Below are 26,211 nucleotides of genomic sequence, written 5' to 3'. Positions count from 1 at the left end.
TAGTGTCAAGTGAGCCCACTCCAGTGTTAGGAACGAGGAGGTCAACCAGAACCCCGCTCATGGCAATGGCTCTCCATGGAAGTTTCTTCCCTCTAAGAAGGAGGCTCACGGGGTGGCAATTCCAACGGTCAGGTTTCCCCGCTGGCATTCAGCAGTCATGTCCAGGGAGGCTGCCATCTGGAAACACACAGGACAATGCTACAAGACGAAGACTGTCTTGTGTCCCACATGAATTCTGAACATCCACTGGACATTTATGTACGTGAAAAACCTGATCTGAGGGATCTGAGTCAGGACTTAACACTTTTTTACATGTGCACACAAAGCAATTTTTTACAGTCTTAATATCATCAAATTTTCCAGCAATTCAACTCTTATAAGTCAAGGTGAAACTGGACTTTGTTTTGTTCAGGACCTTGCCAAGAAGTGTTCATATTTCAGAAAATGAAATCGCAAATGGGGACACTACCCACAGTATTTGGCTCATTTGGGTAGTAGGTATCAGTACGCATTTGTATCCATCAAATCCACAGTGAATCTACAAGTAGGTGCAAGCTTCCAACTCCTTTAAAAAATTTTTTAACATATTTTGAAATAATTATAGACTCACAAGATGCTGCAAAAGTAATACAGAGAGGTATCATGTGCCCATCACTCAGCTTCCCCCAATGGAAACATTTACATAACTATAGTTCATTTTCAAAATCAGGAAATTAGTGCAATACAATTAACTAGACAAACTTTACTCAGATTGTACCAACTGACTCTTCTTTATACCTTCTATGATCATTATGCCTGATCATTTATAGATTAAAATATAAGTTGTTTTGTTATAAATTACTTGTATTCCTTTTTTCTTTATATTATACATAGTATTGCTAATATTATTTTTAAATTATGTATTTACCTAGGTTATATTATTCTAGGTTTAATTTTAGAGTGAAGAAGGAACCATTAAAATATTTGTTTGAAGGGCGATGATAATGACAAATCCCAAATATTTAGAGGAGGTAATAATTATTAACAGATAATAACTAACTTAGTCTAAGGGCTCACTAAGTTCTAGGCCCTTAATATTCATTATTCCACTCAATTTGCATAACATCCTGTGAAGTGGTTATTATAAATCTCTATTTTGCAAATGAGAAAAGTGAAGCTGAGGCAGGTTATGTGGTTTGCCCAGGATCCCACTGCTGTAAATGGTAGAGCCAGGTGCTTCCTGAGTCTGTAATGTCAACCATGAGGCTGGGTGTTTCTGAGGTACTGTCATTCCATCTCCTAATAATGCTTCCATGAACACAGTAGTAATCGCTTCCACCAATTTAATCCCTGTTCTGTGTCAGATAGGGGCTATGTGGACTGCATAGGTTGTCTGACTCTCAACAGTCCTACGAGGAAACAATTTTTTAGCCCCATCCTAAAGTCAAGACCCCAAGACTAGAGAGGGTAAGGATCTTGCCCATAGTTGCACAGCAAGAAAGTGGTAGAGTCAAGATTCCAACCAGGTGGTCCTGCTTCAAGGCCAAGTACTCCACCCACACACCATGCTGCCTCACTGGCTTTGCGCTGTCCTGTTGGTTTCCAAGTGTGTTTCCGCCATACTTGCATAAGGTCTGCCCTTACCCAGGCTGCGAGGCCTCTGCCCCGGATCTGCACTGTCCCTCTTCTCTAGCTGTGCTCCTCCCGGCGGGGCGAGGCCTCCTGGAGTCAAGTCTGGGTCCCTTTGTAGACCATATTCTGCATCCTCGAATTCCCTGTACACTTGGCCCTAAGTGGCTGCCAGTGTCTATGTGGGCCTCCTTCCTGGGGCCGTCCTTCAGAGGGTCAAGGTCATCCCAGGCCCGATGGGTGGCCTAGAGGCAGCCAAATCGTGGAGTGGGAGCTGGGGTGTCCTGGTGGGAAGGGAAGCGTGAGAGCTGCAGGGTGGGTGCCCGTGGACACTCCTGTTTCAGTCCACACATGTGAGGGGTGGGCCTATGCCTTGTCCTTCAGACGTGTCCTGAATATATAGGTCCTGTCTCCACACTTGGCTCTCAAGCGCTGATGAGCACTTTGACTTAAACTCCTCTCGGCCGCTGCCACCAGGCTTAGTAAAGTGCTGTGCCCTCGGTAAACACACGGAGCCAACATGAAGCCCAGGGGTCCTGTTGATTTAGCCCGAGCTCCAATCCCAGTCACGAACAGGGTGAGAGAGAAAGGGATCCCTGATTGGTCACAGGCCCCCAGTCCCAGCGGATGGGCTGCCAGGCAGACGCCCACTGAGGCCAGACCCTCAGCCCTCCCAGGGGCCCTGCCCATGGGCCCAGAAGGCAGGAGGGGAGGGGAGGCAAGGTCGCAGCTTGTCAGGGTGTATGAACAATGCAGGGTGGGCACAGGAGGGGCCCTCAGAAAGATTATCTCACAGTTCGAACTCGTTAATGAAAGAAATAAATTAACCAAGCTCATTTTTCAGGGAATTCTTGTGTAAACTGGAAATTTTCCAGTCTGTGAGCCCTGTGCCGGGCCCTCCCATAAATCACAGCAAGTAGGCTGTCGGCTCAGCAGAGGGGGACGAGGGGCGGGGAGAGCAGCAAACAGAGGGGAAGCGAGCCTGCAGCCAGGCTGGCTGGCAGGGGGACCCTTGTTCCCCTGGCCCCTCCCCCCTCCATGAGTCGCTGGGAAAAGAGCAAGGAAGAGAAAGAGCATCCACAACCAGCAGGCCCTGCTGGCAAACAGGGCTGTGCCTGTCTGCAAACACCCTCAGCCCCCATGCTCCCAACCTGGGAGAAGCCCCCGAAACAGGTCATTTTTTAATTGAATACAATATTAATTACCATGTGCACCATTAACGGTTTGTGGGATTTGACTAATTAATGTAATAGTTTTTGAGTCACGCTCATTAAATATGAAAATTACGCTGGTGAAAGGTATTGGTTTCATTATCAATCTTGTATGGACAGGATGGGGGGCAGGGACCAGAGGCGGGACAGACCCCTGCCTGTCTCTTGAAGAGCGGTACTGGGGTTCCCCATCATCATGGGGTGCCCATGAGGGGTTCTGAGGGAAAGCTGGCAGCTAACTCTCAGCAGGCATGACACAGTGGCCACACAGGGTAGCCCTTGTGTGCCACCCTGGGTAACTGTCTACCCTACGCTTGTCCAGGTGGGAACCCTCTCTTTGATCAGTCAATTGATCAGTCAATTTGTCAGTCGATTGATTGATTCATTCATTCATTTGGGTATGGTTCAGCAGGCTACCTGATGCAATGCCCAGTTCTAGCCCCGTCACTCCTACCCTCCTTCCACCTTGGAGGCTGAAAAAGGGAAAAACTTCATTTCCAACTGTCTTGTTTTATTTGAGCAGCTATAACAAAGTACCATAGACTGTGTGGCTTATGAACAACAGAAATTTGTTTCTCGCTGTCTGGAAGCTGGTGAGCCCAAGATCGAGGCACCTGTCTGGTGAGGGCCGACCTCCTAGATGGCCGCCTTCCACTGCACATGGAAGGGGAGAGGGATCTCTCCAAGGTCTCATTCATAACGGCGCTGATCCCAACCATAAGGGCTCTGCCCTTACAACCCAATCCCCTCCCAAAGGCTCTACTTCCTAATACCATTACCTTGGGTGGGATTTCAACACATGAATTGGGGAGACATTAAACATCCAGTCAAATTTTAAAAATACCCTACCATTCAAGGCCACAAATGTCCAGTGCCCCCGAGTGGCTCCAAAGGTTTGCTGTGCAGCTGGTGAGGCTAGTGGAGCCTTCAGGGCACTTACAGCTGGGTTCACTCTGAACAGTGAGTGCCGTGACAGCTGGTTATCAAACATTTGGACTATCACACCTGGATAGAGCAGCCTGAGTTGTCAAAGGACGTTTAGGTGGGGTTGTCCAGGAAGCCGCTATGGTTGGGCAGGGAGGTGACTTGGGCTTTGAAGGATGGATGGAATTTCCAAAGGCAGCAGTGGGAAAGAGGAGGAGGCATGGGTGCATTCCTAGGGTCAGTGACGAGCGGCAGTGGGCCAGGCCCAGAGGAGCAAAAGGGGAGTCCATTGCCAGGGATGAAAAGTGGCCCCAGTAGATTACAACAACAGAGGAAGGACAGTGTGGGGTCCCCGCTTCTCCATTATACCCCATTCTTGCCCCTGTGCAAATTAATTGCACTATTGAAATTAATTTATAGAAATATCAAGCTCAGTAGTTAACAAGGCCTGGACACAAGCTCTCTTCTATTTTTTGTATTCTTCCTGCTTAGTACAGGATTGGACATATATATAGTTGGCACTCAATGAATGTTAATGGAATAAATAGACATAAATTAGGGTTGTAGAAATAACAGCAACAATTGCCATTAGTGAGAGCCTGGTGTGTGCCAGGCTCTATTCTAGGCACTTCACTTGTGCTATTTGCTTTGATCTTACCAGATGGATTTAGGTTCCAAGTCTAACTATGCTGTCCCAAACTTTGTAATCTCCAGCAAGCTGATTGACCTCTTTAAACATCAGTTTCCTCAATAGCAAAATGGTGAGAGCAATACCTTTTCAATATATTTACTGTGGTGAATAAAAATACCACCACCAATAATAGCTGGTATTTATTAAGTGTATGCTATATGTCAGGTACTATGCTAAACGCTTAATGTTCCTTATCTCATTTATTCCTTATAATAAGCCTATGAGGCAGGTAATTTTATTATATGCTTATTATAGACAAATAGCCTGAAGCTCAGAGAGGTTAAGTAACTTGTTCAAGGCCACACAGCTGGTAATAGGAGAATGCTAGGAAAGTTGATTCAAGCAATGGGTGCCATGGGGTGATATAAAGGAAAGAGAAGACATGGCCACTTTCCTTAAAGAGCTTGGCACAGGGCCATCGTCCTGGTATGCCAGTTGTACAATCCTGCAGAGGAAGAATTTGGCAAAGGAATAATAGACCAACCTTGAGTCGGGTAGGTTTAGAAGCCAATATGGGCAGGGTAAGGACAGGCCTAAAGTGTTCCAGTCTGCAAACTCTGCCCCAGCCCCCGCCACCTCCCACTTTTTATCAGACATGAACTCAAAGTCCAGAGAAATAAAGTGACACTCCCAAGTGAATGTTAGGAATGCTTTTGGCTGTACATCCCTGAAGAAAACCTAGACTAACAGTGGCTGCATTGGCTTCCTATTGCTGTAACAAACTACCACAGGCTTAGAGGCTTAAAACGACACATATTTATCATCTTACCCTTCTGGAGGTCATCTGCTTCACTCAAAGTCTACTGGCTAAGTATTAATCACATCTAAAACTACATCTAGACTGGCTAGTGTTTGACCAAACAGCTGGCCACCATAGCCTAACCAAGCTGACCCGTCACAAGAGTCCTTAAATGTGTAAGAGGGAGGCAGAAAAGTCAGTATCAGAGTGATTCCATGTGACAAAGATTGGACTGGCATTGCTGCCTTTGCAGATGGGAGGGGCCATGAGCTGAAGAATTGGGGCAGCCTTTAGAAGCTGGAAAAACCAAGAAAACAGTTCTCCCCTAGAGCTTCTAGAAAGCAACACAGCCCTGCTGACACCTGGATTTTAGCCTTAACAGACCCCTTTGGACTTCTGACCTCCAGGGCCTTCATGCAATCAGTGGAAGGCCTTAAGAGAAAAGACCGAGGTTTCCTGAAGTAGGAGCAATTCTGCCTCAAGACTGCAATATAGAAATCCTACCTGAATTTCCAGCTTGTGGATCTCAGACTCAAAATTTCAACATTGCCTCTTCCCTGAATTTCCAGCCTGCCAGCCTGCTGCACAAATTTCAGACTTGCCAGCCTTCCACAATTGCTTGAGCCAATTACTTAAAATAAATTCTCTCTGAGATATATATTATATATATATATATATATATATACACACACACACATACACACACATCCTGAGGGATATAGCCTATCATATATATATATGTGTGTATATACACATCTCATATATATATCATATATATATTTGGATCTACCCAGATAATCCAAGATACTCTCCCCATTTTAAAGTCAGCTGGTTAGCAATCTTAATTGTATCTGCTACCTTGATTCCCTGTTCCCATATAAACTAACATCGTCACAGTTCCAAGATTAAGACATGAACAGCTTTGGGGGTAGGAGGCATTATTCTGCCCATCATAACACCTTAAACAAGTAGAGATTTATTTTCCTTCCATGAGAAGTCTGGAGGTAGGAGTTGAGATTTAGGTCTGTGCTCCATGACTCAGGCTGCTTAGATGCTTCCACATCATACATTGGCTCTGGTCCTCAAGCTCATCAATTCATGCTCACAAGACAGTAGCCTCAGCTCCCAGCACCATATTTTCATACCACGCTGCCACGCAGGAGTGAAGAGGATAGACAGAAAAGCCCTCCTTTCTTATCCAAGATAACAGATCTCCCCTGGAGGTTCCCCAAAACCTCTCTTTGCATGCCACTGGTGGGACCTGGGTTGCATGGCCATTTCTAGTTGCAAAAGACTGAGAAAGCGAGTATGTCACTTTCCATCCTTTATAGAGGGAGGCAGGCAAGACAGAAGGGGCTTTGGGTAGCCGCACAAGGCCATACTGCTTCCGTGGCAGAGCTAGGACTGAGCACGGTCCCTGTGCACAACTGGCGGCCACTACTGTTCTCCACCGTGCTGCTGATCCAAGCAGATTTTCTGTGCAAATCAGGGCAGCCTGGTCATATAGGAGCGTGGCTCAAACTCTCATTGCTGTTTGAACTGGGGCTCTGCCTCATCAGTGGTGTGGAGTTGTTCTGAAGATGAATGAGATCAGCTGCGTAAATTTGTTTGGTAACAGAGCAAGTTCCTTTTACACCAAAATCACAGCCTCAGGTTGGAAGAGGAGGTCGGGTGAGACAGGAGACCAAGCCCTGGGGCCTCAGCCCATCCATCATCGCCCTGCATGGTTCTTAAGATGCTGCCTCCATCCACCCTGCAGGCTCTTTATAGGTATTGTTGATTGTTCTGGTTAATTAGCCAGTGTTTGCTAGTGAAGGAGAAACACCCACTCCTCCTTTTGGTCCAGGAAGGTTTTAGGCCAAAACCTCTTTCAAGCTGCCAGCCAGTGTGGAGCAGGACAGGATGGATTGTAGCAGGTACGTGGAAGGCAAAGCTCCCCCTGAGGAATGTAAAAGTCCCCTTCACTCTGGGCTGTCTTCTCCCAAGCACCGTGAAGGGATCTGGGGACATGGGCCTGTTAGCAACAGTGAGTGAAGTGAGTGCTGTGCGGAGCCCTGGGGAGGGGCCCGTGCCAGCTCCATTATGTTTATGGCCCTGGCTTGGTGGTTCGGGGCCTGCTCCCCTGCGTGAGCTCAGGGGTGGCCGTGTGCCAGCGGGGGCTGGGGGGGCAGCGTCCATGGGGGGAATGCAGGGGTGGGGAGGAGAGGGTGGGGGGGGGAAGGAGCAGAGGGAAAGTGAGAGTGTGCAAGAGCTAAGCCCTGACTGAGGAGCTTGTTTCTTTTATTTTAAAGAAAGGATGTTGTGTAAGAAAAAAAAGAGAAGGAAGACAAAAATGGAACAACAGAAAGAAGGAAAGGAAAGAATAGGAGAAGAGGCGTGGGAGGGGACAGGCTAGGGAACCAGGAATTTGCAGTCAGGGCACCAGATAAGCTGGTGGTGGTGCTGAGCCTCAGGGTGGCTCTCTGGCCCGGGTCCCAAAGGATGGCTCTGACCTTGGGCCTCTGACCCGACAGACCAAGCTCTTCCCCACAGTGACGGTGTGGTGACTAGGAGGTTGGGAGTGGGCACCGGGGAGGAAGCTTCTGGGGACCTGAGATAAAGCAGAGTCAGCTGATGACTGAGGGCCCACGTGGGAAATAGCCCAAGTGTGGGAGAAACTTGGTGCCCAGAGCCAAATCCTGGCTCTGCCATTTAGAAAAATTATTTAAATCCTTATGCCTGAGTTTCCTGTTATGGAAAATTAGGGTAATAATAGTTCCCACTTCATGAGGTTGTCATAAGGGTGCAATGAGGTGATGCACACAGAGCACTTAGAGCCACATCCAGCATTGGGTACTGCTCAGTAAGGGTTAGGGGCCATTAGACAGTTCTTCTCTAACAAAACCCCTATATTGTTGAGGATGGCAATGTGCCTGGGTAAAATCCTACATTTCCTAGTCTCCTTTGCAGTCGTGGCAGCCCCTGAGATCTTAGGGGAAGCTATTGTGTGGGGCTTCCAGGAAATCTCTTTGAAAGGGGCTGGCTCCTCTGGTAAGCTTCTTCTTCCTTCAGGCCAGAAAGGTGGATATGATAACTGGAGCTGTAGCAGCCACCTTGCAGCCTCGAAGTCCCCTTGAAGATGGACACATATGCCAAGGGCATTAGAACGGAAGGGTGGAAGGAGACTGGCACACTGACCACACCAGCCCCGGACGTCTGCCCAAGAGAAAAACTAACCCTTAACTTGTTTAAACTGCTGTAGCTTCAGTTTTCTGTTAATTGCTGCCAAACTAATCCTCGCTGACACAGATTGAAAAGTTAAATAGATTCTAGAAGAGTTGGAGAAATGTATGCTGAGAGATCCAAAATGGGTGACTGTGGAAGGTGGGGTCTGGCAGGGCCATGTCTGAGAGACATCAAGTAACCTTGGAGGTCCAGTGACCTGTCCCCTAGCCAGATTGTCTGTGAGTCCAAGTCAGCAGGTGATTGTCTTATTGTTGTCCTCATCAAAGCAAAGAGAACAAAGGCCTTCTAGAAACCAGTACAGGACACAAGCTCCTGGCCATCAAAGTCCCCTCGTCGGGAGGGGAGGGAAGCCCCCAGAAGACCCTCAGGGCCAGGACGGTTTATCAGCAGGCAGTCACGTGGGTGGATATGGTGTCACCCATCTGTTTGGCTTGATTCACGCTTCCAAAGATGGCACAACGTTCCTGGCCCTCACGGTAGCCCCACACAGAGTCCTGAACAACCACTCCTGGATCAGGGTCAGGGTGAGCCTGAGGGGGGCCCTGGGACAAGGCTCGTCTCTAGACCTCCACAGGTGTGCTGCGCTTCTGCATCCAGCGGGGCCCCAGCGCTGGGACAGCTCGAGATCCTCGAGGCACAGCGCGTACTGCCTTGCTGGTGCAGCCCGGAGCCAGGCTGGGGCTTCCACGGCTTTGCGTTCTGACCCTTGGCTGCCCGATGGTTAATTTTAGGTGTCAACTTGACTGGATTAGGGAGACCCAGACAGCTGGTAAAGGTTATTTCTCGGTATGTCTATGAGGGTGTTTCCAGAAGCGACTGGTGTCTGAGTCAGTGAACTAAGGAAGATGCGTGCTCACCCAGTGCGCACCATCCAGTAGCTGACGGCCCAGGTAGAACAGAAAGGCAGAGGAAAGGAGGAATTGTGCACACGCTCTCGCTCTCTCTCTCTCTCTCTCTCTCGCTCTCTCTCTCTCTTCTGGAGCTGAGACATCCTTCTTCTCCTGCCCTTGGACATCCCAATTCCAGGTTCTCAGGCCTTTGGACTTGGACTGAGCCATGCTACTGGCATGCCTGGTTCTCTGGCTTTCAGACAACCTGTCGTGGGACTCCTCAGCCTCCGTAATTGCATAAGCCAATTCCCCTAATAAACCTCCTCTCCTCTCTCTCTCCTTTAATATATACGTATCTCCTATCGGTCTTGTCTCTATGCAGAACCCGGAATAATACAGGCTGGACAGTGGCTCCCTCTTGCAGGAGATGGGGAGAGGCTATTTTCCTCTTGCAGGTAGAGGCAGTCTGATTCCTTCACGGCTCCCCCAATCCCAGATCTTTGAAATGGACAGAAGAAAAGGACACGGAGCTAGGCGAGGCACCAAAAGCCTTCCCTGCTAAGACTCCTACTGGGATGTGCAGAGGAAAAGCTGCGTTAAGTCTGTGTTTGAGGAAAGACACCAGAGGGGAAAGAAGGCAGCGCTGAGGTTTCCTACTGAAGAGCCGGGGCCTGATGCAGAGGGGGGAGAAAAGGCAAACACTGGGTGGGGGCCAGCAGGAGAGGCCTCCAGACACCAGCTCAGAGAGGGTCCTGGCCCCTCCATGGGTATGTGTGGGGACTTTGCTGGCTCCTGACCTCCATGCACTTTCTTCATGTCTCTGGAACATAAGATACTTTCTTGTAAGTGAATTTTTTAGTTGACATTGAGCCAAGGGTGTTTGCAAACGCAGAGTGAGAATCTGACTCTCTAGCAGGGCATCTTCGTTCAGGATCTGGGTGAGGCCCCAGGACCAAGGGGAAGAGGGAGAACCCCACCTCCAAGGAACCCTGGGCTCTTGATATAAAGGGCCTCTAAGACAAGGGTGAAACAAGATGGTATCATCTCTGCAGAGGGATCAAAACCAAGTAGGCTTGGGTGAAGGTATAGACAAAACTTCTTTAAAGGGATAGGCTTGGGGGGCTGATGCTCAGAAGAGTCCCTGTGAGTCTGTTTCTATGCCGGAGAATAACCTGAGAAGTATTAGAGTGACTACAGCCACACCCAGCACACTCAAGGTTTGCCTCCTCAACAAGAGATGTTACTGAAGTCTTTGACTCATTCTTCTAGTCATGCATGTATTCAGTCCACAATACCCTTGTTGTGCCATGCACATAATAAATATATCACTTTAAATCATACCTTTCACTTTCCTCCAATGCTGAATTCCAAATTCACTGCCTCCTTCCCATTGCTGGGGGGCCTTTAATCAGCTTTCTGGGGACTATTGCTCTTCCACACCTTGGCCTGCATGCAGGAGGCCCCACGGCAGCACAGAGCTAGCCAGAGTCGGCTCCCTTGCCTTGCTACCCAGGTCTGGCCACTAAATTATCATGGCACAAGAGATCCATTTCTGCCACTTTTGCTCAGGGTCCCAGAATTTCTGCTACTCTATTAGCATCTGCTCAAGTGTCTAAAGTTCACCTGATGTGGTTAAGAGCCTCCATTCATTTAACAAATATTCTTCGGGTGCCTCCCACATACTAAGCACTTCACTACAGGTGGTTTTCCTTGCTGGGACTTAAGCCCCAGAGAATCCACAACAGTGGTTGTATTAATACTTGTGAGGTCTACACACCGGCAGGATCTTCAAAATGAAAACAAGACAATGGCTCCAGTGTCAGTGTAGGTTTTTAATTTCCCTGAACTCTCCCAGGGAAATGGGCAGATCAACTGGGAGAGAAAAACAAAAATTCCATGTCCAACAAAATTGGTGAAGAGGAATCTCATGAACCTCGAAATATGCGTGGGGGAGAACAAACCCCTAGTAGCACCAGAGACCCTCAAAACCACCCACAGGTGTGGCCAGAACCACGACAGGCCAGTGGGAGAAGAGCAGTGAAGCTGCCTGAATTGAGGTGAGGACACCCTGGGGCAGTCCAGACCTGATCAATGTTGAAACTCATCAATGGGGGCTTCTTTTCAGAACAAAACCCCACACAAGGAAGGAACTACGAACTGACACTTCACACTGGGGAGGACCAGGAGAGTAGGAGCCACGGAGAGAGAGACCTAAAATTCCGTCCTGCCCAATATGGAAGTCCCCAGCCACAGGTGAATGTTTACATTGGCACTCACTGAAATTAAATTCTAAAACTGAGCTTCTTGGTTGCACTAGCCACATTTCAAATGCTTGATAGCCACATGTGGCTAGTGGCTTCCACTGTATGGCGACTGTATTGAACAATGCAGATGTAGAACAATTCCATCATCTCAGAGAGTTCTATCAGACAATGCTACACGAGATCAACGTGGGTAGGGAAGCAGAGGTCCCCGAAAATAAGAGCCCATATTTTTCATCACTCAAGAAAACAACAAAAGAGCAAGGTCTCGCGTGGAAAGATGGGAAAGACATCTCACCCACATTCCCTTCCTAACACAGGAACACACACCCCCCTGAAACAGGAGTGGCTGCCAAATCCCCCACAGAAAGAATATTAAATCATCATCAGACTTCTTAACACCACTTGTGCAAAATAAATGTGTTTTTAAATCAATAAATTAAAGCTATTCCAGAAAAGAAAAATTGAGTGAAGGATTATATATCCATACAAACTGAGTCAAGTATAAAGGCTGCAGACAAACTTTTGAACATACAAGAAATCCTCATGAATCCCTCCTGAGGAATCTACTAAAAATTAACTAAGACTATCAAAATGATTAGAGTGACATTCACTAAGACTAGTGCAGACTATTGAATGTATTTAATATATATAAATGTATGCTTAATATACAAATGTATATTTACTTAAATATACATAAATACAGTCAAATTATCAAAACAGGATGGAAAATGTGAAGAGTAATTTGAAAATACTTAAGTTTGCTGACTGCCTTGCAGGCTTTAGTCAGGAGTAAAGGATATTGCAGGAAATGAACAGCAGGTGACTCTGCCAATGTGTGACCTTGGGCATGCAACTTCTCCTCTCTGATGCTCAGTTATCCCAGCTGGAAAATGGGAGGAATAAAACCTTCCTTGCCTATCCTGTAGGGTATGAAAATGAAATGTGATCAGTACTCTACAAACATCAAATTTTACTATGCTGAGACCTGGGGAAAAAAATGTCCCATTTTAGAGCCAAGGAAACCAGAGGTTTTAACCAAGATGTGAGAGCTCCTCAAGCCTTCTGCTGCTCCTTGGGAAGAGGCAAGCCCTGGATGTTCCATGGCCTGGGCTTGAAGGGCAGCAACCAGGCTGCACGAGATACACAGGGTAGAACATAAAACAGAAGGACATAAAACAAGGCAAGCCAGGGACCAAGGAGGGGGAGCAGAGGAAGGCAAAGTTGGAATGTTGGAGACCCAGCTGATGGGCATCACACCAGGCTCTTCAAAAGCTTGACTGGAAGGAAAAAAACTCAAATAGAGGGTAGTTGTTTGTTGGGGGGCCATACATGGGAGTTGCAGGGTCAAGTAGCCCCCACAGTGACAGATGAATCAAATCCAGCTTTGTGTTGATCTCAAAGAGCCACCTTCCTCCTTCCCTACCAGAAGGAGACATATGACCCTCATGCACCAGCCAAGCCACATTCACCCAATGCACACCCAAGGCCTGCAGAGAAGGTCGGAAGCTGGGTGCCCTCCTCAAGGGGCTGGGGTACTCCGGGACCCTCTGGGGCTGAGCTGGTCCCTGACATTTGGTTAAATAAAGTTCACCCACAGTCCCGTCACTGCTGCTGTGTCCCTGATCCCCTCTGCAAGGAACCCCGCTCTCCATTTGTCAATTTTAAGTGATAATTTCTATTCAATCTGATACATATTATAAGAATATAAACAAATGCCTCTCCCCCTATCGGCACCATAATCACTTTCTTTTATAGCCATCATTTATTACGGGACGACAGATGGCCAGTTTGCAGAATTCCAAAGAGGCTACCCGCCGGCCAGTCACCTGGGAACACGGGCACATTTACATTTCTCCAAAACAGATGGGAAAGGGCGGGGGGAGAGAGGCAGATTCCTGTCAAAACTTTGGCGCTTTCCAAAGTGTGCTTCTTTTGCTTCTCCCTGTATCCCTCTGCCTTTCTCACAGATGGTACTTTTCCCTCCTTGCTCTTCCCCACACCTCCTCACACCCTCCCATTCGTCCATTTCCCACCAGTGGCAACTGAAACCACCAATATGGCGGCCTCCATGGTGGGAGACTGGGTGGGCTCTTGTCAGGCCACCTTCTGGGACTTTCAGGGCCTGCAGTTCACTCTTCCAGCTTCCCATCCTGGCTTGTTATTTGGGATTGGGACCAAGATAGGAGGCCAGAGGATGGGGAAGAAGTGAGTCACTTCACAGAGGATGGAGGCTAGAACCTGCCTTTTTCACAAAACTACAGAGCGGGGGTTCTCAGCCCCGATAGTATGCAAGATCCCCCAAAGAGCTTTTAAAAACATGAATGCTAGGGCTCTACCCAGAACGACTAAATCAGAAACGTTGGAAGTAGGGCTTGGCAAGCTGTGCAGCTATGGTGAAGAACCCATTCCTGCAGTGAAAAGGAAAAGAGATTGTAAGAAGGCAAAAAATGAAGAAGCCATAGAGAAGAGAGACCACTGCGTAAAGGGCATTACAGAGTTGCAAAGTTAGAACTTGCTGGCATAAGGTCCTGGCTCATGGCCCAGTGGGGTGAATGCAAGCAAACTGATCACTGCAACCCAAAAGAGGAAGAACTATGAGGGAGATATGTTCAAGGTGAGATGGAGAGAGCCCACTGGTGGGGGTCTCCGGGTGGTCTTCCTACAAAAGATGGCATCCAAGTGAAGAAAATAGAGCAAGTAAGACAATATCTACATGATCCCAATGAAAGGAATGATTTCCTAAGACTCAAGGAGTGGAAACAATAAAGAAAATGACTGATATATTTGCCTATGTTAAAATCAAGTTTTGTTCACCAAAAGGTACCATAATGAAAATGAAAAGACAAGCCACAAACCAGAAGATATTTGTAACATGGGTAATAGGGGATTGATACCCAGAATACATAAAGAAGGCATATGAATCAATTAAAAAAACAATAAAACAATTGGGCAAAGAACATGAAAAGAAAATACACTACAGGAAACAAAAAATGGTCAATAAGCATAAGAGAAAAAAACTCAATCATAATCCTCAAAATGCAAATTATAACCATAAGGAGATACTGTGTCACACCCACGAAACTGGCAAAAACTTAAGTCTGACAACATCAAGTGTTATGAGGATATTGAAGCTGGTGGGTGTGTAAATTGGGACAACCACTTTGGAATAGCCATTCTGTAATACCTACTAAGGCTGAACACATGCACACTCTGCCATCCAACACTTTTATTTTCAGTACATGTGGGAAAGAAACTTGCATATGTGCCAGAGACGTGCAAGAATCTTCATAGCAACATTGTTCATAATAGCAAAAAACTGGAAACAACCCAAACGTCCATCAACAGCAACATGGATAGATTGATGTTGGTATAATCATATGATGGAAAACCATACAACTGTAAATCCAGACAATAGCTACATACGTCAATATGGATAAAATCCAAAAGAGTGAAAACAGCAACTTATGTAAGAATACAGTGAATAGTGGAAAAGGTGCTATTTATATAAAATTAAAAAACGTGTACAACAGTATATTGTTCGGAGATGCCTATATATGTGGTAAAACTGTAAATAAAGTCAAGAATGATTAACACAAACTTCTACAAGATGGGGGTGCTTGAGTAGGGAAGTAGTTTCAAAGATAATAGTGATTCTATCTCTTAAGCTGGGTAGTAGATACACAGTGTTTATTATTCTTCTTTAAATTTAAACAAATTTATATGTATGATATATTTTATGAGAAAAACTGTAATGAAAACAAAGGGAATATCACATGCAAAAACTCATACTATAAATGTTATTCCCTATCCCAAAGTTTATCCAAGAAAGTGGTCCAGTTTGGCCTATTATTTTTCCATAGAAAACATCCATCCTTCCTTAGCTCATTGAAATAGCTTAATGAACCCATATCAAACACTGAGTGTACATTGTGGCCAATTTCTAGCTGAGAGGCAGACTCTGGGGGGTGGAAGTGACCCATGCCCTGTGGGCTCCCCAGACCCTCTGTGCACCAGTCAGAGGATCAACAAGCACCTGTCCTCTGAGAATCCCTGGCCTAGGTGCTTTGGGAGAGTCAATGGCCAGTCCCTGCCCTGAGCTTATCACCATCTAATGATGAGGTAGGACAAATGACCCACCAAAACAGCCATTCAAGTAAATAGCAGTGAGTGACAAACATATAACACTCTGCCAATCTGCCGTGTGTGTGTGTGTGTGTGTGTGTGTGTGTGTGTCTGGTGGTCTGAAAGTTGGAAGACATCCTGGGATGATGACTATGGTACTATGAACAATATTCTAATTTTTCTGGCCCTCAATCTCCTCATTTGACAAGTGGGCACACTGGAGCAAGGCTACCTCTATGGTCCCTTCCAGCTCTAGAATTTTCAATCCTATGTATTCTGGGGGCTAATTACCCCAAACATATATTTAGAAAATTATTTGTTTACACCTAGACTGATAGTTTGGTTTTCAATCTGGTCGCACACCTGTGTGCATGATTTTGAATACGTGAAAATGTAAGGAGAGAGTCAATGTGCACCCACTGGTTCTCATCTGAGACAGTATTGGCCAGTGCTAGAACTCTGGCCTTAGCACCAGCCTCTGGGCAAAGGAGAGGTTGCTGGAGTGGCAACGTTTATGGTGATGTGGGGGGACAAACGTTTCAAGAGATTGTCTATGAGGCACTGGAGGTGTAGGGAAGTCTGTAGGAAAAGGTAAAAATAACTAATTCTGAATTCAAGCAATGCAGCACCAGAATTTTGGACCATAACAGCTACACTGGGTAGGGATCCTCTCTCTGATAGGGTTGCTAAGTTTGGCAAATAAAAATACAGGACACTCAGTTAAAATTTAATTTCAATTAAACTATGAATTTTTTTAGTATAAAAAATTCCATACAATATTTGGGAAGTCTTTATACTAAAAAAAAGAACTATTCATTGTTTGCATGAAATTCAAATTTAACTGGACATCCTCTATTTTAACCAATAACCCTGCTGAAGACCCTGGGAAGTAGGAGGACACAGTGAGGCAAGTGGTCACAGCAGACCCTGGAAGAGGCCATCGTCCCTGGGAAGGTCTCCTCCCACAGTCAGATCTCCTCCTGGGAGGTCAGAGGTGGGTCCTCCCATATGTCTCAATCCTTTCATTCTACGGTGAGGTTCTCAGGGGTTCTTAAGAGCCACTGCTCTGGAACTTCAGACCTAAGAAGCCAGGAGCAAAGAGAAGGCCTTAGGGAAAGGCACAAATCCCCTCTCTCCAGCCCAAGGCTGAGCATCCATCTCCTTTTCCCTGGCAACCTCAGACATCTACTTCTCCTTCTTTCCCTTGTCCTCCTAGTCAAAGGCCCCGCCAGGCCCTGTCTGTCCTTGAGATTGCAAAGGAATTTAAAAAAGAGGGCAAGCCAGGTGACAGCAATCCAGGGTCAGAGGGCTGAGGGTAGGGGGATGGGGAGTGGGAAGGAGAAGGAGGGACAGAGAGAGAGAGAGAGAGAGAGAGGGAGTAGAGAGAGGTGGGGGATGGGAGAGGGCCATCTAATTTTTAATAGACTGGGACATAAATGCAACATGATTCACTTTGAACAGGCCACCTGGATTAGATGGAAGTTAATTAAAACAATCCCTCATTTCTCAGCATTTAAAACTTCTTAAGTCTCACTTGGGGAAGGGTGCGGCAGGACTTTTTATTACTCTTAGATGGTGTTCAGAAGGCCCATAAATACATCTCCTCTTCCTGTGATCCCATTAATCTTGCCGCCTCTCCTGCTCCTCTCTGCCAACAATCAGATCCCAGTAAACAACCTCAAGTGAAATTTGCAACTGTCAGATAAACATTAAAAATGCTTCTCTTGTCCTTTCCCATTGATAGTCCCATTAATATTGTAATGGAACAAAAAGTTATGAAAATGAATGCATGCTGGTTTTGGAAATGAATGATGCCGACCGCTGCTGGGATATAGACACACATGCATATGGATGGGCTCGGAAGATCGCGGATGCTACCCACATTGACAAGAGGCTGCATGCCGACAGGACTGGCCACGCACCCACCAGGGACCAAGGACACCTGCACGCAAAGCTAGGTACATGCGTGTACACATGTGTCAGGGTGGAGAGGTGTGTAACTGGAATAAAGGATTCCACCCCAGAAAGTATCCTAGATGCACACTCACTACCCAGCTTTAACCAGAGTAAAATATTACAGCCTTTTCTATTTTATCATTACTTTTCCCCTCTCTTATCTGTTGGTAGTCAGTGGCTGGGATTCTCTCTAAAGATACTAAGATACCCAAACTGATAGGGCTCTCTTGACATTTCTTCCTCATTTATTTTCTATGCAGAGACCTTTTTAATACACATGCATGCTTTCATGTGTGTGTTTATCTATCTGACGAATGAGGCCTTAAAATCTGAAGGTATAATACGTGGAAACTTTATAAGAGAAAACTTCTTAAGGAGTATTTTAGGTCAAAGAGTCACATTTGATGCAGGAAACGAGTACAAGTGTTATGCATATTTAAGTTCTCTAGGACAGTAGACAATAAAACAAACAAAAAGACTCTTTAACTGGAATGTTTTGCAGAGGGATTTGAATAACCGTCTCATCAAGGCCTTGCCCTGGGCTCCTGGCAGATAAGGACCACTTTTGTATCTGCTCCTGGTTGTAACCCACCCCCTGGCATAAAGCCTGGCACTCAGTAGAAGCTCAAGGAATGTGATGGCGAAAGGAGAAGGGAAGGGGAAAGAGGGGAAGGCAGGGAGAGCTGTTCATTTTGCTCTTCCTCCGCAGGGAAGGAAGCCTAACTCCACCTGCCAACCTCAGGCAGGGGACGAGTTGTAACATTTTAACACCTGGGAAGGTCAACCTGAAGATGGAGCTGGCGGTGGTGGAGGGGAACGGGACACGCCCTTCTTCCAGAAAGGGAGGAGCACATTACAGAGGATGCACCCACTGTTCGACTGTCTTCTCCCTTGGTCTTTGATTTTCACACTCTTGCTTCTAACATTTCTCTATTGTCATCTGACTTGTCATGTCAATACATTACCTTAAAAACTAGACAAGTCTCATTGAGAACAAATCTCAGACCGTGCCCACTCCCCTGCCAGCTAGGCTTCTGCCCCCACACTTCAGTGCAGTTCACTTTTAGCCCGGCTGGACCCCCCAGAGTGTGCTGTCACCTCACTGTGCCTCCCCAGAGCCCTGCCTTACGCTTTCCCAGCAGCAGTCGTGGGTTCCCTCCGGGCCACAAGCTCCACCCTGGCAGGAGCCTAGCTCACAGCGCAAGCTCAACAAATATTTGTTGACTGGCTGATAATTATTTTAAAAAGAGTTATATGAACTCCCTGGCCTAACTTGTGAATGCCTAACCTATTTGAAATGTAGCCATAGAGAGAACACTAGCATCTTGGTCCACTAACTGAATCCTGGCCATGCCCCTGACCCATAGTGGGACCCAGAGGAGTTCACCTAAGCTTTCTGTGCCTCAGTTTCCTTACTTGTGTCAGTAAAATGACTTCATATAATGTAACTTCAAGGCAGTTAAAAGCAAGAAAGATACCCAAAGTTCAATCCAAAATTAATTTTATTCTATTTTTTATAATTTTTTTGTGTATATATAGAGACAGAGGTCTATGTTGTTGCTCAGGCTGGTCTCGAACTCCAGACCTCAAGTGATCCTCTTGCCTTGGCCTTCCAAAGTACTAAGATTACAGGCATGAGCCACTGTGTCCCACCCCAATATTATTTTAATATACATAAGGGTTGTTTACATATTAAGAGATAGAAAGGATCTAAAAAGAATACAGAATTACATTAAGTTCTTGCCTAGAAAAGAAAACATATACAAGGCTTGAGAAAGAAGAAGATGCAATTCCATAACACCCAACTGGGAGCTCCTTTGGAATGCATACGGTGTCCATGTGTGGGTAGCAGATTTCACCACCATCCCCTTTGAGGGGTGAGGCATCAACATTATATTAATAGCAACCATCAGTAAGATTTAGTGCATCCCAAAAGGGGCACGGACCAGAATCCAGGTGAAACCTCCATCCTCAGTAACCTCAGCTAACTGGATGTCATTGGCTTCCAGGAGATACACATCATTCAACTCCAGGAGAATTTACAATTGAGTAGAGTCATGTTCAAGGAAATCCAAACTGTATTTTAAAATTTTTGCATTAAGGAATCTGTAAAAATTTTTATATTCTATATACTTGCAAAGTTTCGGGGATTTGGGCCTTTAAGAGTAACAGCTTTCAACTCCAATTTAAAATGTGAAATTAAAGAATTGATTTAAGTCTTGGGATTTTACATTGTACAGTGTTGGAACATTTAAACTTTACCCTCACTTTATTAGTTTAATTTCATAGATTTTTGAGAATTATTTAAGTACTTGAAAAGATTTTGTTAAGTCAAGATATTGAAATACTTCAGGAAATAAAATATATTACATTTATAAATGCAGTTTAAAATACGTGAAAGTATTTAATGAGCTGGGTTTTTAAGTGGGACAAAATATTAATAGAATTCAAGAGCCCCTTAAAATGATTGCTAAAATAAGAAGAACGAGATTTTTAAACTGACTTATAAATAGAATAATGAGATGTGTAAGCCAATCTTAAAAGCCTACGAAGAAATCCCGACACATGCTAAATGTGGATGAACCTTGAGGACATTATGTTAAGTGAAATAAGCCAGTCAGAAAAAGACAAATACTGTATGATTGCACTTATGTACAGTATCTAAAGAAGTCAGATTCATAGAGATAAAAAGTAGAATGGTGGTTACTAGGAGCTGGGGGAAGGGAGAACTGGGGAGTGCTGTTTAATGGGTACGGGGCTGCAGTTTTGCAAGATGAAAAAGCTCTGGAGATCTGTTGCACAGCAACACTATTGAATTGTGCACTTAAAAATGGTTAAGATGGTAAATTTATGTGGGGTTTTCTAATCACAATTTTTAAAAATGAAAAAAAAAAGCCCACATGAAATTGTGGATTTTAATGGATAATTTTGGTTTTTTACAGATTAATATTGAAAACTCTAAATAACTATTTCCTGCATACAAAAGTCACCCATAAAGACATAAAAAGAAGTCACATCAATGTACATGGTGCAGCTGTGGGATTGTCTGGAGGACCAATGGAGACAACATTGAGGACACATCTTTCCGTGCTGGCTCAGTGGAGGTGCCAGTGTACAGCAGCCTCCGATTCTTCCACTGTCTTCCCAGTGCACCCTTGGGGGACACACGTGCATCTCCCAGATGTCTAAAGCGAAAAAGTCTCCCCACGACCCCCGCGACTACCCCAGCCAGGTGCTGTGGCAGCAGGCTCTCTCAGCCCTCAGGTCTGAACAGCGCTTCCCTGTGTGGCAGAAAAGGGTCAGAGGAAGAAGCACTGGCCACTCTCATAACAGGACTCCAGAATGGAGATGGAGAGGTGACATCAGGCTGCCTCGGGGGACCCGTTTCCACTGTGTGTATGTGGAGATGCAGAAAAAGCTTGACTGTGGGTGTCCTCGGACTTGCAGAATGCCCCCCTTCCTAAGTTAGTCTTAGCTCCCTCAGACTTCACCAGCGAGGCCTAACCAGCAGACTACCCAGCCTCGCCACAGGCCTCACCACTCGTCACCAGCGGCTGATTCCTGAATCAGGCCACCCGAAGACCCAGTGACTTCAACCTCATGCAACACAAGCTGCATTCCACAGCCCGTTACAAAGGCCTTTGCCCTTAGTTGGAGAGACAGATTTGAGATTATTTCTCCTGCTCTCCTGACAGACATCTTTCTGTTAAAATTCCTTTCTTCCTTGGCAATCCTTGTTGTCTCCGTAATTGGCTCTTTGTGCCACAAACAACAGGACCTGGGCTGGGCCCGTTTGTGGGTTCAGAAACACAGGGAGAGAAAAGAGAATTAGCACAAAGAAGGAAGCAGAGGCGTGTGTGTGAGAGACAGACAGAGAGAATCTGCAGAGACAACGGCGGCCTCGACTCCTGCCAGCATTCTGTTTGCCAGCTCCACTCTCTTGGGAGGTCCAGCTGTACTTCCCGCCCTTGATTCATTAATTCATTCCACAAATATTGAGAACCCACTATGAGCTGGGCTGTGCGTTCACCACCTTCACGATCAAGGCAGAAAGTCCAATACTTTGAGAATATGTGGGGATCTTCCAAGGGCAACTGAGCAAATATTTCCATATCCATAACTTTTTAATTCTAAATATATATTTATTGCCTATATGGACAACTAGGCAAGTAAATTACTGGAGCCCAGAGAAAGGAAATGCTCCCTACCCAAACATGTTGGGCCATAAGGGGAAGGAGATGTATCTGGATAGCTCTAGCAGGAATTAGGGAAATTATGACTGACTGGCTAACACTTGGTATGTGCCAGTTAGTATTCTAAGTGCTCTATGTGTAGTGATCTACTTAGTCCTACAACAACCTTTGAGTTTTATTATCCCTGTTTCACAGATGAGCAAACCTAGTCTCAGAGTGGTTAAGAGACTTGCCCAGGTTGCATGGCTTATAAGTGGCAAAACAACCTGGCTCCTGAATCCATATACTCTCATCTACTGGGCTAGATAATTCCTTTATCCTCTCTTTGATGCTGAAAATAAAGCTCAGAAAGGTTAAGTGACTTGACCAGGCTACACAGCTGACAAATGAAAGAGCTGAGTCTTCAACCCTGGCTCCCTTGTGCTCAGCTCTGGGCGGGAGTTTTGGGTTCCTCAGGGTAGATCAGCCATCAGGATGCCTTCTTTCCACTCATTCTTGACTTGCAAGTCACTCTGCTCCACTTGAGAACCCACATTTTCCACTAGGGTTCAGTTGTGACTCATTTTCAGAACACACATGACAAAAGAAAACCATATCACTATTTAGTGCAGTGGTTCTCAACCATGGCTACACTCAGAATCACCTGGTTGCTTTATAAGATGTTGAAGCCGAGGTTCCATCTCAGACCAATAAATCAGAATACCTGGGGGCATCCGTAGTTCATAAGAAGCTATCCAGATGAATTAATGTATAGTCAGGGCTGAGAACCACCAATTTGGCCAACCCCAACATGGATCCAGAGGACGCTGCGAAACGTTTCTCCACTGCCTTGGTTAGCTTGCAACCGGACAAAAAAGGTCTATTACGTAGAGAAGAGAGATGAGCATGACTACAGACTTCTTGTCCAAAACACTGCAAGTTACTGGCATGACATATTTAAAGTGCTGGAAAAAAAAAAAAAAAACTGCCAACCAAGAATTTGATTTCTATATCCCGTGAAAATATTCTTCAAAATGAAGGAGAAAATAAAGACTTTCATCCAAATTAAAGCTAATCTATAATATAAGAAAAGCCAAAAGAATTTGTACAGGCTGAAGGAAAATGATACTAGCTGGAGACTCAAAACTACGGAAAGGAATGAACACTACTGGAATAGTCAGTGTTAGGCAACTATAAAACTCTATTTTATTTATTTAAAAGATAATTAACAGTTTACAACAAGAATAATTCCTGCTTGGAAAATAAAGGGGGAAAGATCTCAAAATACAGATAATTTCACCATACCTTTTATTCCTGTCACGTATTCCTGCTCACCTTAGCCTAGTAGGTAGTACCCTTCTTTGTCCCTACCTGGCCACCACACACGTGATCAGCAAATTATCTTCCTGAAGCCTGGTCCTTACCATGACACTCCAACCCCAAGCAGTGCCCAGTCTTTACAACCTTCCCATTACATATGTGGTAAAGTTTGCCATCCTTTACCCAGCATTCTAAGCCTGTTATAACCTGGACTATACCTGCCCACTCCTGTGTGCTGCCTCTACTCTGCACAAATAATGTGTCTTCTTACCTACTGCTCACCGGATGTGCCTCCTAGACTCTTAGCGCTAAGCCTCTACTCACTTTCCTTTCTCCCTGGAGTGCCCAGCCTCCACACACACACTGTTTCCTCTGGGCACAGATGAGGGGGATGCCTGGCTGACTCAGGGGGCTCACCCCCAGGTGGGGAAGGCACTGTCTTGTCTAGGCGCAACCAAAGGTCTTTGCCAAAGGCCTCTGCTACTCCAAAATGGCTCCCCTACCCAAATGACCACTATACTGCCTGGAGTTCTAATTAGTAGAGATTTGGGTGTTCATTGAAACACTAGGTCTTCAACCTGCTTTTCAGGTGAAGAGTTTGGAATTTAGAGATGGAAAGAACCACAAAAGTAATCTAGCTCAACCTTAATTTTACAGATGGGGAAACTGACGCCAGACAAATGCATTGTCCAAGTGGTAGGAAAGGTTTCTGATCCCAGATAAGTGGTCTTAGCACTAAGTCAGGAATGGCCCCAAAAGTTTATTCCAGACGATAGGACAATCTGTGCTGTTCACCACCGTACATTCGGTGCCTGGCACTAAGGCTGGCACTGGTAGGCCTCCATAAACATTTACTGAATGAATAAATGAATCTTGAAATACCAACTCTGATCAATTGGAGTGCTGAATTCTGAGGCTAGTCACAGGCTTAGCAGGAAGATGTGTAAGATGTCTTAGTGACGTCTGTCACAAGTGCACCAGGGGGAAGGGGTGAAATCCCTACACCAGACTCTGCAGCTTCTCATATGTAATCGGAAACCCAGGCAGCCATTGACCCTGACCCTAGTAAGAATTAGTTTACAAGCTATGAAGAGTTCATGCATATCCCAAGGGTCTGAGAAAACAGCACACAGGACAGGTACTCTGAGATTATTGGCCCAGGAAACAGATGCCTAGGTTTGAGATCCAGGTGTTTAGGCAATCGTGGGGAGGGCTGCCCTGGGCAAGCTTGGATCCAGGCTGGCATTTGTAGCATTGGTTGCATTTTCCCTGGGTGACCCCTGAGAAGTGTCAGGCACATCACACTCTCCTTCCTACTATCTGTAAAGGACAGACAAGAGCCTAAAGAACGTTTTGTGCATTCTAACAGAGATCAAAATCTAAGCTGAAGCAGCATCAGTCAGCAAGTGAGGGAGTTTCAGACCCAGTCAAGTCTTCGCAGGTGTATGAGTTTGCTAGCGCTGCTGTAACAAAGCGCCACAAACTGGCTGGCTTAAAATAACAGCTACGTATTCCCTCACAGTTCTAGAGGCTAGAAGTCCAAAGTCAAGTTGTCGGCAGGGCTATGCTCTCTCTGAAAGTTCCAGTGGGGGATCCTTTCCTTGTCTTTGCCAGTTTCTCATAGCCCCAGGAATTCCTTGGCTTGTGGCAGCATCACCCCAATCTCTGCCTCCCTCTGCACATGGCCATCTCCCCCCCTCTGTCTGCATCTCTGTCTCTTCTCCTCCTCTTAAAAGGACACCAGTCCTATTGGATTGAATTAGCCTCACCCTAATTCAATATGACTTCAACTCGATTACACCTGCAAAGACCTTGTTTCCAAATAAGGTCACACTTGCAAGTACCAGGGGATAGGACTTCAACATATCTTTTGGGGGGACATAATTTAACCCATAACACCAGGCCTTCCTGGCCCCAGGACAACTGGTAAGATGGGATAGAAGCACTCGTCAGCTGGGGCAAAGCTTTGGAAACCCCAACCTGGCAATAAGTGTGCTCCCATGTCTGTTGCTCCCTCCAACCCCCTTCCCCAGATGAAGGTCCCGTCCAGTGGGGTCTGTGCCAGGATGTCCCAGCTCCTCTCTGCAACCAAAGTCACTGTGATCAGAGGGGTGACCCCTGATCCCAGAGGTTTCTCCCAGCTGTGGAAGTCAATTATGGGGAACACTGCTCATGGCCATTAGGAACCTCACTGGCCTGGGATTTGAGGGCCTGGTGGGAATCCCAGGTCCTTGGCTCTCAAGCTGTGATGCCTGGGAGAAGTGACCAAACATCTCTGAGCCTCAGCTTCCTCCTCTGGAAAGAGGACTTCAAGGTGACAGCAGTGAGTTTTTGTACCTAACAGTGTCAGGTTGAAGCCCTGGAACCATTTATCTGTTTCTTCTGCACCAAATAAAGAGAGCCCAGGAATGGAAAAGACCTTAGAGGTGATGGGCCCAACTCTATCCTCTACCACCAGAAAAAAAAAAAGGGAAGACAAATAAAATGGTCTTTTTAACTTATATCTTCTGCATTAATTTTTACAGTTAACTGCTGAACTGACTAAATTCTTTTCTTTTCTTAAGGACCTTTATAAATTCCATCATTAATAAAATCAGACATTCAATTAGAAGGAAACTCTGATTGGTAACTGATCGTGTCCCTGATACCTTTCTCCCCCCTTCTCTGCCGGCCCCCTGGACTTCCCGGGCTTTTCCCGCTGAGGCACCGTTTCCCATTTGTCCCTCTTCTTCCCCCTCCCATGCCCACCAGCACCCTCAACAAAAGCCAGAGAAGAACAGGGGCTGATTTCATTAACCTCTGTCATTGCTTAAATCTCTCTCTTAATTAACATGAGTTAATATGATTAATCAAAATAATGAGACAAACCTATTAAATTAGGGGGCTCAAATGACAGAACTCAGCAGGAGCAGTAAAGGCAGGAGGCTGTAACCAGAAGGGCCGAGTGAGGACCATGAGAGCAAGAGGTGAGGGGGGCAGGGGGCCAGGTGATCCAGCCTGGTCCAGCCCTGGGCTGGGGGTAGGATGTGGAGGATGAGGACAGTGGCTTGGAGAAATTGCCTTTGAGGACGTGCTCAGTGTCTGTGCCCATCCCAGCTAGTTAGAACAGGTCTCCACACTTTTCTGGGGCCTGCCATGCTCCTTCCTAG

Source organism: Lemur catta, chromosome 1 (genome assembly GCF_020740605.2).
Source record: "Lemur catta isolate mLemCat1 chromosome 1, mLemCat1.pri, whole genome shotgun sequence".
NCBI lineage: Eukaryota > Metazoa > Chordata > Mammalia > Primates > Lemuridae > Lemur > Lemur catta.
This window is presented reverse-complemented; position numbering follows the sequence as displayed.